At 38.0% G+C, this 13138-nt stretch overlaps 1 protein-coding gene across 1 annotated transcript in view; it reads left to right on the forward strand.

Moving 5' to 3' along the window:
* The first annotated feature begins 577 nt into the window (after window positions 1–577).
* TC2N (tandem C2 domains, nuclear) overlaps window positions 578–13138 on the forward strand; it is a 69182-nt gene continuing 56621 nt past the window's right edge. Inside the window, exon 1 of the mRNA XM_053601223.1 lies at window positions 578–714. The gene's annotated coding sequence lies outside the window, so the exon portion shown is untranslated. The remainder of the gene's footprint in view (window positions 715–13138) is intronic.

The raw sequence follows: 13138 nt of genomic DNA on the forward strand, positions 1-13138 counted from the left end.
CAAGACACCTGTTGATTTGCAGTAGCAAATATAAAGAAACAAACATGAGGAGGCGCGGGCTGATTCTCAGACTTTATTATTACGCTTTTTATAAAAACTCTCCCCTTCTAAGAAAAGAGCGCAGAAACTGCCCAACTCAGAAAAGTTCATCAGGCCTGGAGCTTTCCCTCCATACCGTTTCTTCCGCTTGTCTCCCTTCTGCTTCTTCAACATATCCCGGGCTCTGCCTGGCTCCATTTTAGACTTTTCCAGAGGGAGCAACTGAAAGCAGACGTCTGGGACCCAAGGGCGGCGCGGCTCAGGTGCGCCGCCCGGGCACCTCCCGGGGGGCGGGCGGCCCTTGGGCGGGGAGCTAAGGCGCTGAAGGGAAGGAGAAGGGGGAAGTCTGCGTGTGGGGCGCTGGAAGCCGGAGCGGTAGTTCTGGGTAGGGCGGGGCGGCCCTGGGGGCGGGGCTGGAAGAGGCAGGTACCTGGAAGGGGAGAGGGCAGGGTGGGAGCGGCCCGGGGGGGCGGGGCCTGTGGGGCGGGGCCTCGGAGCCTCGAGGCGCGGCCGCGTGAGGTAATCTGACTTGTTCTCGGTGGCGGCGGGGGCGGACGGTCCACTGCCTCTGAGCAGGTACCCGGCAGCGCTCGCCTCAGCGCGCGGTGGGGCGGGGGTGCCCCGAGAGCCGCGCGCGGAGACCCACGGAGGGCGGCAGGAACCGGTGCAGCTCAGGTGCGCCTCTCGGGACGCGTCCCCGGGCGGGCGGCGTGCGGGCCTCCCGACGTGAGGGGAAACGAGGGGCAGCGGCCTCGCCTTAGCTGGGGGTCGCACGTCCCCAGCCTCGGGGGGCTGGCTGTTTTGTATGGCTTTCTGTCTTCTTTTCTTCAACTTTAATTAAAAAAACAACAACACATCGTGGCTGGGGGTCCGGGAGCTGTTCCCGGGCTGGAGGTTTAGGCCCCGCAACAGCTGCCATCGCGGTGGCCTGGGGCGCCGTGGGTTGCCCGGTGGGGCTGGAGTGCGCGGCCGGCCGAGGCCTGGCCAGTGTGCTGCCGGGTTGGGGGTCCCTTAGTGGGACCCGGGAGCGGAGAGAGAGCCTGCCGCGACCCATCCCAGGTGGGCTCCGGGCTCTAGGACAGAAACAAGCCAGTCTTCTTTCCCCGGCGAACAAGGTCTGATGAGAACAGGTTAGCAAACGGTTTTTATCGGTTTTTGAAACTTCGTGAAGCTGAGAAAGTGTTAAAATGTCACTTTCCTGTGATTTTTGCAAACCACAGTCTATCCAACAAGTTTTTAGATTTGACTTCTGCTTCTTACAGTTTTTTTTTTCTTTGCTGTGGTTTGTTTCAAATATAGAAAGGTACTCTGGATAAAATTGTAGGATATATTGCACACTCGGTCGATGTCCAGCTTTAGATGAGACAGCTGCCTACTCGAAAATTTGATTCCTTTAGAATATTTAAAATACAGCATATAAGAGAATTGCTTTTGTAATTAAAATGCCATTCTGATTCTCATTCCAGGTAGGCATTTAATGGAGTTATGTTTTTCCTGGTTAATATTGTAATAAATAGCCTAGATTATATTGAGAATTAGCAACAACTCCTCAGTCCTATTTACCAATGTAATATTTGGCATGTAACCTCATCATGGTTAAAAATTGCTTTTTCTGGAAGGAAGTGCTAATGGGGCTTGCCTTTGAGAGATGGGATTTGAGGAGACTTGCTTTTTATCATCGCTTGTATTTGGTAACTGTGAGAAAAGCCTGAATAGAAATTTTTTAACCCTTCAAGAAAAATTTAAGTTGTATTTTATTGGCTTTACTTGAATTTTAATTCAAGTATTTGAATTTCCGAGTCAAACTAATAAATTGAGAGAGTAATTCAGGTTGAGAGAATATGAATTTGAGATTTTTAAAATTTTAATGTGGTTCTTTTTATTTTTTGTATTTTTTGTTAATTTTTAATTTTAAAATCATATTAACAAAAATTGATTCTCACTGGATAAAAGGTGAATTTGAGATTCTTGTGGGACACCTGGCAGAGCTGTCTGGTTGGCAATTAGATATATTGGTGTCCAATTTTCTCTGAAGTTAGGCTCGTTGGAAGCAGCAGTGGATTTGTGATAGTTACTCCTGTAAGGGTACAAGAAGTCATTAAAGTAAGTATAGAGTAAGAAGAGAGCAACACCAAAAATCAGGAAGGCAAGTATTAAGTGATGGGTAGAGATAGTCAGAGAGACCAAGGGAAAGCATTCAGGAAAGGAGGAAAGCTAGGAGGCAGTGGTGCTGGAGAAGCCAGGAAAGGAGTTTTAATGAGAGAAGTCTCTTTGGTAGCCAAATGAGTCTGAAGGAGGGGAAGTACCAGAAACTGAGCGCAAGTAACTGAGTGTACTCAAAATGAAGTATTTTTTTATCACCCTCTCCCTCAACTCCTATCGGTGAGCACTGTTTTAGTGGTGTTTGGGTGTATTGAGTTCAAGTGTTGTTTTGTTTAAGACACAAGTATAAACTGTGTTGGATCATATTTCATTTGAGTTCTAGTACTGTGGTACTTCCAAGTTGCTAGTAAGTTATTTGATTCTTTCATGTATGTCTCAGTGATTCTTCTAAAGGTCTTATGTAGGAATCAAGCATTTGATCTAAATCAGAATCTGTAAGGTATACATCAGTTAGGGCCTTTGCTTCAGTTATTATCATAGACTCAAGGAAAAATGCTTTTAGATTAAAATTTTTGTATCATGAGTTTCACTTTAGTCTTCACTAAAAGTTTCATTTTGTTTTTTGTTTGTTTTGGAGTTCAGACATATGGTTTTGTGGATATTTTCCTTAGGAATGTGAATGGAATGGTTACAACTGAAAAGGCCAACAACCAAGTGTTGACAAGGATGTGGAATAACTAAAAATTTCATATTCTGTTGATAGAAGTGTAAATGGGTGTAATCATTTTGGAAAACTTTCTGGCAATGTGTACTAAAGTAGAACATATGCATAAACTATGCCCAAACATATACTCAATAAAATTCTAGAAAGTGCAAACTAAACTAGTGTGATAGAAGACTCATCAGTGGTAACTTGGGGGTAGGGATGAGAATAAGGAGGGATGATAAAAGGACATAAGGAAACTTTTGGGGATGATGGACATATTCATTTTCTGTGATAATGCTTTTACCAAAACATACATATGTCTGACTTGTTTAATTGTACATTTTAGATATGTGCAATGTATTATAGATAAATTATACCTAAATACAGTTTTAAAAAGAATTAAATAAAAATAAAGAATGGAAGGAAACATATCATTCATGTATATTTATCTCCTTCAAATACTATAGTTATTTAAGGGTAATGGGATTATGGATAACTTTTATTTTCTTCATATAGTTTTCTGTATTTTTATATTTTGTACTATAAATATGTATGTATTACATTTTTAAATGAAAAATTATTCCATATGTGCAAAATAGTGCTTTTGACACATCTACAGATTTAAAGAATACAAATAAAATAAATATTCCATACCCATATCGTGCTTAAGAAATAATACATGATCAATATATTTGAAGCCAACCTATGTATTCTGTGTGATTATATATTATATATTTCCATTCTCTTTAATTTTCTGTATGGTTTAACCACATATGTACACATTCTTAAACATTGTATGTTTAGTCTACTTTGCAATGCTGTATAAATGATATTATACTCTATGATTTCTGTGACCTATTTGGACATTATACTATTTGTAAGATTCCTTCTTGTTGATTTTTTATTGATGCACATCATTTCATTGTGTGACTTTATCACTATCCATCCATCATCCTTTTGATAGATATTAGGGTGTTTTCAGTCTTCTTTTTCCCCTTTTTTTTAAAATTTAATTTTTACTTTTTGCCTTTAAAAGCTGATTTTTTATGACTATTCTAATCCATATCTCTTTGTGTTCATGATTACAAACTTCCCAGACTTTTTAAAATCTGAGAGTAGAGTTGTGGATCATCAGTTTTGCTAGATAATACCAAATTGTTTTATGAAGTGGCTGTACCAGTTTATAAGTGTTCACTTTGTTCCCTTTCTCAACAACATTTAAAACATTTGTACATTTGCAATCATCTGAATTTTTCCTTTTTGATACTTTGGTGGTTGAGAAATGGTATTTTACTGGGGTTTCAATTTACTTTAATTACTGATGACGTTGAACAGGGGTCCTCAAACTTTTTAAACAGGGGGCCAGTTCACTGTCCCTCAGACCGTTGGAGGGCCGGACTGTAGTTTAAAAAACAAAAACTATGAACAAATTTCTATGCACATTACACATATTTTACGTTGAATTAAAAAAACAAAACGGGAACAAATACAATATATTTAAAATGAAGAACAACTAAAGTTAAATCAACAAACTTAGCGGTATTTCAATGGGAACTATGGGCCTGCTTTTGGCTAATGAGATGTTCAGTGTCTGGCTCCATATTTGTCACTGCTAGTTGTAACAAGTGATGCAAGTGTGCATCAGTTAGTCCCGAGACTGAGAGGAGTCGTCGAGAGACAGAGAGGAGGGAGTTGGGGAGTGCCGCACACATTCCACACATGCGCACTGTAGCAGGACGGGCAGCGTGGCAAAAACACCCAGAGGGTCCGGTCCTCGGAGGGCCTAGTTTGAGGACCCCCTGATGTTGAACCTTTCATAGTTACTCTTGTGTGGGTGTATCCTTATGTCTTTTGCATATTTTCTTTTTCTTCCTTTCTTTCTTTCTTTTTTTTTTTATTTTGGAGAGTCTCACTTACCTGCCTTAGGTAGAGTGCCCTGGCATCAGCCTCGCTCACAGCAACCCTCCTTAGTAGCTAGGACTATAGGCGCCTACCACAATGCCTGGCTAATTTTTTTGTCTGTTTTTAGTAAGGACGGGGGTCTCTTGTTCAGGCTGGTCTCGAACTCCTGAGCTCAGGCAACCCACCAGCCTCAGCTTCCCAGAGTGTTAGGATTACAGGCATGAGCCACTATACCTGACCTCTATTTTTTTTTTTTGTCTTTAAAAAATTAATTACTAGAATTTCTTTATACATATATTCCGAATACTTATTCCATGTCAATTATGTATATGGCATCTTGCTTTTTCCCAACAGGAGCAGCTTGCCTTTTACTTTTGTATGTCTTTTGATAAATACATTTTATCATTTAATGTAGTTGATTGTGTCAACCTTTTCCTTTTATGGAAAAGTTGATTGTGTCAACCTTTTCCTTTTATGGCCTGGTATTTTCTGCTAAAAGCAGGTATATGGGAAATCACTGTACCTTCTTACTTTTGCTGTGATTCTAAGCCTTCTCTAAGAAATAAAGTCTATTTTAAAAAGTTGCCTTTCATATTTGTCTTTTTAAAAAATTATTTATTTTTTCCCCACTCAGAAAGCTAAGAAACCTTTCATATTTGTGTTCTTAATCTGTATAGAACTGATTGTGTGTTGTAAAGTGGGGTTGTGAAATGGGGGCCTAGTTTCTTTTTATTTTTAGTTTTTCTCAGCATCATTTACTAAATATTGTTTTTCATTCTAGTGACCTACAGATTTAATATATGAAGTTTCTCTGTATGTGTGGATATTTTTCTAGGCTATTCTTTCTAAAACAGACAGATCTGTTTGTGTAATCTTATTTTTTAGCTGTATAAAGAACCTTGATACATGAGAAAACAAGTCACCCACTCACCCTTCTTTGAAAACTAGACTCCTCCTTAAATGTTTAATATTTTTCTTTTTTAAAAGTAAACTTTTAGGGTGGCGCCTGTGGTTCAAAGGAGTAGGGTGCCGGCCCCATATGCCAGAGGTGGCGGGTTCAAACCCAGCCCTGGCCAAAAACTGCAAAAAAAAGAACTAATGTAATGTGTTGATTCTTAAATATATACTGTAATCAATCACCCAAGCTCATAAATAACACTGAAATTACTTTAATGTAGATTACATCAGGTTGCAAATCCTTTACTAACTGTAACTAGAGTTAATTTTGACTTGAAAAGTAAATATAGGATTTTCATTATGAGCATATAGTAAGTTGAGATATTTGGAGCAACTTTATAATGAAAACAGCTAAGAATACTTTATTTTAAAAACAATTCAAAAGGATAGAAATTAATATGCCATAATCAAAGCAAAAGATGAAAATATGAAAGATTAAAAGGCCATTTATTTATTTGTTTGAGACGAGAGTTTTCCTTTGTCACCCTGATAGAACGCTGTGGCATTATAGCTCAGGGCAACCTTCAAGTCTTGGCTCAAGCGATTCTCTTGCTTCAGCCTCCCAAGTAGTTGGGACTATAGGTACCTGCCACAATGCCTGGCTATTTTTTAGGAAGGGGTCTTGCACTTGCTCAGGCTGGTCTCGAACCTGTGAGCTCAGGCAGTTCACCTGCCTCTGCCTCCCAAGTGCTAGGATTATAGGCGTGAGCCACTGCGCCTGGCCTCAAAAGACCCTACAAAGTCTTAAATTCTCTGATGATATTTGCTAAACTGGGGAAACATGATGAATTTGAATAGGAATTTGGTAGATTTGCAGGGCACTAGGGATAATTGGAAGTCAGCCCATGGTAAGCTAAGAGACCTTCTAGTCTCAATTCTGGGATACCAAATTTCATATCAGTTTGGTGGGTCTAAAAAATTTTCAAGATGTGAATTTTAAAAAAATCTTTTTCATTTGAGATCTTCACATACCACAAAATTCAGGTCTTTAAAGTATACAGTTCGATCACCTACCAAAGGAAACTTTGTACCCATTTAGTAGTCACTCTCCTTTCATCCTTTCTCAGTAGCCTCTGGCAACCACTTACATGCTACTTACATGGATTTGCCTATTCTGGATATTTTATATAAGTGAAATAATATGTGGCATTTTGTGTCTTCTTTTATAGCATGATATTTTTAAGGTCTATGCATGTTGTAGTATGACTCAGTATTTCATTCCTTTTATGGTTGAATGACATTCCATTGTATGGATATATACCATATTTTGTTTTTTCATTCATCAGTTGATGGATATTTAGGTTGTTTCTGTTTTTTGGCTATTATAATTAATGCTGCTATAAACATTTTGTAAAAGTTTCTCTGTGAAAATACGTTTCCTATTCCCACAGGGATATTTACCTAAGGAGTAGAATTCTTAAGTCATTATGATAACTCTGTATCAAGTTTTTGAAGAGTTACCAAAGTGTTTTCCAAAGTAGTAGTACCATTTTACATTTACATCAACAACATATGAGGATTCCAATCTTCACGTTCTCACCAATGCTTATTTTTTTGTGTCAAGCATGTTAAGTGGTATTTTATTGTGGTTTGATTTGCATTTCCCTAATCATTAATGATACCGAACACTTCTTAATGTGTTTATTGACCATTTGTATATGTTCTTTGGAGAAATATCTATTTAAATCGTTTTCTCATTTTAAAAATTGGATTATTTATCAAAGCATGAACTTAAGATGATCTAGTAAACAAATGCAAATAGAGTATACTTTTCATTTTGGCTTAAAAAAAGTCCTACCAGTAAAGTTTCATGATCTATGAATAATTTATTGTCAAAGATAACTAAATACATAAGGAAATAAAACATCCTGAGCAAGAATCAGCAGAAATAACAATTAGAAATAAACCTATATAAGCATGAATTGCCAGTCATAGATTATTAAAATAATTAGTGGTGCATATTTAAGTAAATAAAAGATAAATTAGAAGCTATATGCAGAGATCAGGAGTCTAAAAAGTGACAGAACTATAGAGCTGACTGAAAAAGAACTAAATGTAATTTATTTTATTTTTTAGAGACAGAGTCTAGCTCTGTCACCCAGAATGGAGTGCAGTGGCATGATTATAGCTCACTACAGCCTCAAACTCCTGGGCTCAAGCAATCCTTCCACCTCAGCCTCCTGAGTAGCTAGGACTACAGGCACATGCCACCATGACTGGCTAATTTTTCTATTTTTTATAGAGACAGAGTCTTGCTATGTCTTTCTGTGTTGCCCTGGGCTCAAGTGATCCTCTTGCTTCAACCTCCAAAGCACTGGGATTATATAAGCATAGGCCACTGTGCCTGGCCATAGTTTTTATTAATGAAAAATACAATAAGAAAACCTCAAAACTCATTTGTTGAGTTTAATCACAGGTTGGGCAGTTAAGTGTGTGTGAGAGAGAGAAAGAGAGAGAAAAGAAGGAGGAAGGAGAAAGAAGAATTGGAAGACAGATCAAAACAAATCATTCAGAATACAGCTTAAAGAGACATAAATATAAAAGAGTTGAAAAGGGGCAGAGCCTGTGGCTCAGTCGGTAAGGCGCCGGCCCCATATACCGAGGGTGGCAGGTTCAAACCCGGCCCCGGCCAAACTGCAACCAAAAAATAGCCCGGCATTGTGGTGGGTGCCTGTAGTCCCAGCTACTCGGGAGGCTGAGGCAAGAGAATCGCTTAAGCCCAGGAGTTGGAGGTTGCTGTGAGCTGTGTGAGGCCACGGCACTCTACCGAGGGCCATAAAGTGAGACTCTGTCTCTACAAAAAAAAAAAAAAAAAAAAAAGAGATGAAAAGATAGAAATTAGAATGATTAGAGTGAGAAGTCATGGTGAGAAAGTATAATAAATTGGAATTTCTGAAGATAAGAAATAGAGAATGGGCAAAAGCAATATTTAAAGAGATAATGAATGAGAATTTTTTAGTACTGAGGAAAGATACCACATCATATATTCAAGAATCTCAATAAATTTCAAGCAAGAAAGAAAGTGCACACTTAGAAATATCATAGTGATTCTACACCCATACCACCCTGAACGCGCCCGATCTTGTCTGATCTCGGAAGCTAAGCAGGGTTGGGCCTGGTTAGTACTTGATGGGAGAAATATAATGAAATGAAGAAAATCAAAGACAAAGAGAAAATCTTTAAAATAGTGTAATTCTAGGGCCTAGACAAAAATAGAGATTTTCTTCAAAAGAATAGTGATTATGCTGACAGTTGATTTTTTTTTTTTTTTTTTTTCTAGGCAGAGTCACACTCTGTTGCCCAGGCTAGAGTGCTCTGGTGTCATAGCCCACAGCAACCTCAAACTCCTGAGCTTAAGCAATCCTCCTACCTTGTTCTCCCTATTAGCTGGGACTACAGGCACCCACCACCATGCCCAGCTAGTTTTTCTATTTTTAGTAAAGAAAAGATCCCACTCTTGCTCACCCTGGGTCTCAACTCCTGAGCTCCAGTCATCCACTGGCCTGGCCTCAGCCTTCCAGAATGTTAGGATTATAGGTATGAGCAACCACACCCAGATGACAATTGACTTCTGTATAGCAGTGGTGGGACAGAAGATAATAGAACATGTGTTTTTATTTTTTTTTAATTTTGGGGTCTTAAAGAATATAGCTTGTCATTAGAATTCTGTGATCAAAGGAAATGTCTTTAAGAATGAAAGACATTTCATTCTTTGTTACCAATCATCAATGATTGGTAACATCATTTAAAAAACAAAGACATCTGGGCACTATACACTAACTACAACCTATGGAATAGTCTTGCCAAAAATCAAACCTAAAAATCTGAATACCATTAAGTTATAAATCTAACTATCACTTAAAGAAAAATATGTGCTGAATGACATCATGAGAATGTAGTCAGCAAAATCCAGTTTTATAAACTCTGTTGGATAAAAGACTTGGTTTCAGCATCAAAATATTCACAAGGAAATCTGTAGATTAAAACAGAAGAAATATTTAAACTTATTTCACTCTAAATGAATGAGCTATGAAAATTATAGGAAAATCAGGCGGTGCCTTTGGCCCAAGGAGTAGGGTGCCAGTCCCATATGCCAAAGGTGGCGGGTTCAAATCTAGCCCTGGCCAAAAACCAGAAAAAAAAAGAAAATTATAGGAAAATTGAGGAAATGTGTATACTGATAATATGAAAAGAATGTGGATTTTCTGGAAGTGTGATGATACTGTGGTTGCATTAAAGGGAGAACCTGTCTTTTAGATACTGAGATATTTACAAATAAAATATCTTGATTTTTTCCAAAATTATCTGAAAATGGGCAAATATCGTGGAAAAAAGTTTGACTAGGAATTGAGAAAAATTAAAGCTAAGTGATAATGTCCAAGTAAATTTTTTTATATTCTATCTATTTTTGTATGTATTTTTCATAAGAAAAGAATAAAATAAGGGACATTTATAGACCAGTAGTATTTAATTTAATATTAATACTGTTAACATATTTAATAAACTTAAATTTGTATGCATCTCATCGACTAGCCTCAAAATATTTAAATATGGTAGAACTAAAAGGATAAATAGATGTATCTACAATCATAGTTAGAGTTTTCTTTTTAGATAAATCTCTTTTAGCATCTTTTTTTTTTTTTTTTTAGACAGTGTCTCACTCTGTTGCCCAAGGTAGAGGGCAGTGGCATCATCATGCCCAGCTAATTTTTAAAAAACTTTTTGGAGGTGGGGACCTGGGGGGAGTCTAGCTGTGTTGCTCAGTTGGTCTCGAACTCTTGGCCTCAAGCAGTCTTCCTGTCTTGGCCCCTTCCAAAGTGCTAGGATTACAGGCATGAGCCACTGGGCCTGTCTCTTTTAGGATCTTATAAAATAAGCAGAGAAAAAAATAAATAGAGATATAAAAGATTTTAACTTGAACAATAGACTTGACCTAGATATATACATGGAATGACTGCAAAGTTGCAAATGTACATGGAACATTTATCCAAATTTGCTATATACTATGCCACAAAGCAAATTTCAAGAATTTTTAAGTATTGAAATCATACAGAATAAGTTCTCTGACTTCAATTGGAATTCAGCTACCAATCAATACCAGTAAGACAGCTAGAAAAGCTAAATGAAAGAAAAAAAAAAGCTAAATGTTAAATCAAAAGAATAAGACAGATGGGGAACTAAAATAGGGCTTTGTTATTAATAAAGATAAGACAAGAGGGTATGGCGTGTATCTGTAGGCAAGTAGGTTTCCTAATACAGAAATTTGGTAGGCTTACCTGTTGGGTCACAGACAATACTTTTTGATAACTGGAAGATAGCCTATGGGGCAAATCAGTTTCACTGCATTGTAGAGAGCAGAGTAAAATATGTGCTTCCTGTGAGTATCCAGATCCCAAAAAAGGAAATGGAGAGAAAGGAGCTGGGCTATGCATGTCCAATTCCTCTCCCAAACTCACAAACCAGTTAACTTCAGTGTCCTTGAGAAGGAGTAAGGATGAATCCTTCTCAAAGAAACCAGAGACAGGAGGAAGAAGCATCTCTGCCCTAACCTAGTTCAAAGACACGGAGGTAAAAGAGAAATGATTTGTTTATGGAACTGCAGATGGTTATATTTTGAAGCTTACTGTTTGCAGGAGATGGTGGAAGATGAGCAAAGCAAGGGGGGTCATATATTATATTTAGGGGAATAGATTTTATCCTGATACAGAGCCCTGAAATTGCTTAAAGCAGGTGAAGGACACTGGCAGCAGAGTTGGCGGATAAAAAGAGTTTGAAAAGGTTTGAAAAGGCTTAGCTTGCTTTTTGTCATTTGGGCATATGATGACACCTAAATCAAGATAGTCAGATTGAGGATGGAAAGGAAAGTGTAGAAATGCCAAGCATTAAGGAGCTCTACTCGAGAGAATTCTAGTCCTTGCCAAGTGTACTCTTCCTGTTGCTCAGTACCTTGCAAATAATGCAAAGTGGGTATAATTCAAGGCGTTTATACTTTCAGGAATGTTCTGCTCTCAAGAACGTCACTAGATTGTTACCTTCTCTGAGAAGGCTTTTCTGATTGTTAGTTCCTTTTGTATCCTGGTTAATTTTTTCATCAGATTGAATATTTCATGTGTTTGCTTAAGTTTTCTGTTTATCCCCCTGTAAGCTTTCTGAAAGTAGAGCTCTCATCTAGCTCGTTAACTATTGTATCTTCAGTGCTTAGTGTATTGCCTCATACATGTTACATGCTCAGTAAAATACTTACAAATACGTGAATGGATAACTTTGGTGTGTTGATTAGGGAGCTGAAGGACTCAAGGATGGCATAGCTGGATGGTGGCATTGTAGTAGAAAATACCAGAGGACTAGTAGGTTTGTGTGTGAGGGGGGAGGTCATTAGAATGTAGGGGCCTTCATTTGTAAGAATGCTAGAGGCAGGGCTGTTTCTAGACTATGTCAGGCTAAGGAGGCAAATAAGCTCTTTGGGAACCTCAGGCATAAGGTGATTTTTTTTTTTTTTTTTTTTTTTTTTAGGAGAAGTAGTCATCTTACTCTGAAGTCCAGGCTGGAGTGCAGTGTCACTACAGCCTCCAACTCTTGGGATTACTGGCATGAGCCGCTGTGCCTGGCTGATATTAAAAGTATGTTAACAAGCTGGGCATGATGGTTTATGCCTGTAACCCCAGCACTTTGGGAGGCCGAGGCAGAAGGATCACTTGAGGTCAAGAGTTTGAGACCAACCTGAACAGGAGTAAGACAAAAAATAGAAAAATTAGCCAAGCATGGTGGCACATGCCTGTAGATAGAGTGCCTCATGTGAATCAGATAGATTGTAAGTGGGATCTAATGATAATATTTATAGTCATTATGATGGCAGCAAATATTTACTATTCTCTTATAATGGGTCTGGCACTAGTTTAGTGCTTTATGGGCATTACCTTGGTTGATCATTACAGTATCCCTAAGAAGTGATTTTTTTTTTTTAACTGATGAAGAAATTCAGGGTTAGAGAGATTAAGTAACTTACCTAAGGTCATTTAGTTAATGAATAAAAGTTACAGGATTAGAACCCAAGCAGTATGCTTTTAACCATTTATATTTGCTTCCCTTTATTGCTAAAAAGAAAAAGAAAAAAAAGCAAACAAGTGCTGTACCCTAGCGATAGCCAGCATATGGTCTGTTAACCTGACTGGTTAGAAAAAGCTGTGAAACTTAGGTTTTAGTTCTGCACCTATCATTAACTAGTCCAACTGATTCTTTTCTTTTTTTTTTTTATTAAATCATAGCTGTGTACATTAATGCAAACATGGGGCACTATGCACTGGTTTTATATACAATTTGAAATATTTTCTTCAAACTGGTTGATTATTTTCTATTAATACAGAGGGTGCCAAAAAATGTATATATATTTTAAGAAAGGAAAAAAACTATATTAAAATTGTAATAGTCAAT

This window comes from Nycticebus coucang, chromosome 9, assembly GCF_027406575.1.
Source record: "Nycticebus coucang isolate mNycCou1 chromosome 9, mNycCou1.pri, whole genome shotgun sequence".
Classification (NCBI taxonomy): Eukaryota; Metazoa; Chordata; class Mammalia; order Primates; family Lorisidae; genus Nycticebus; species Nycticebus coucang.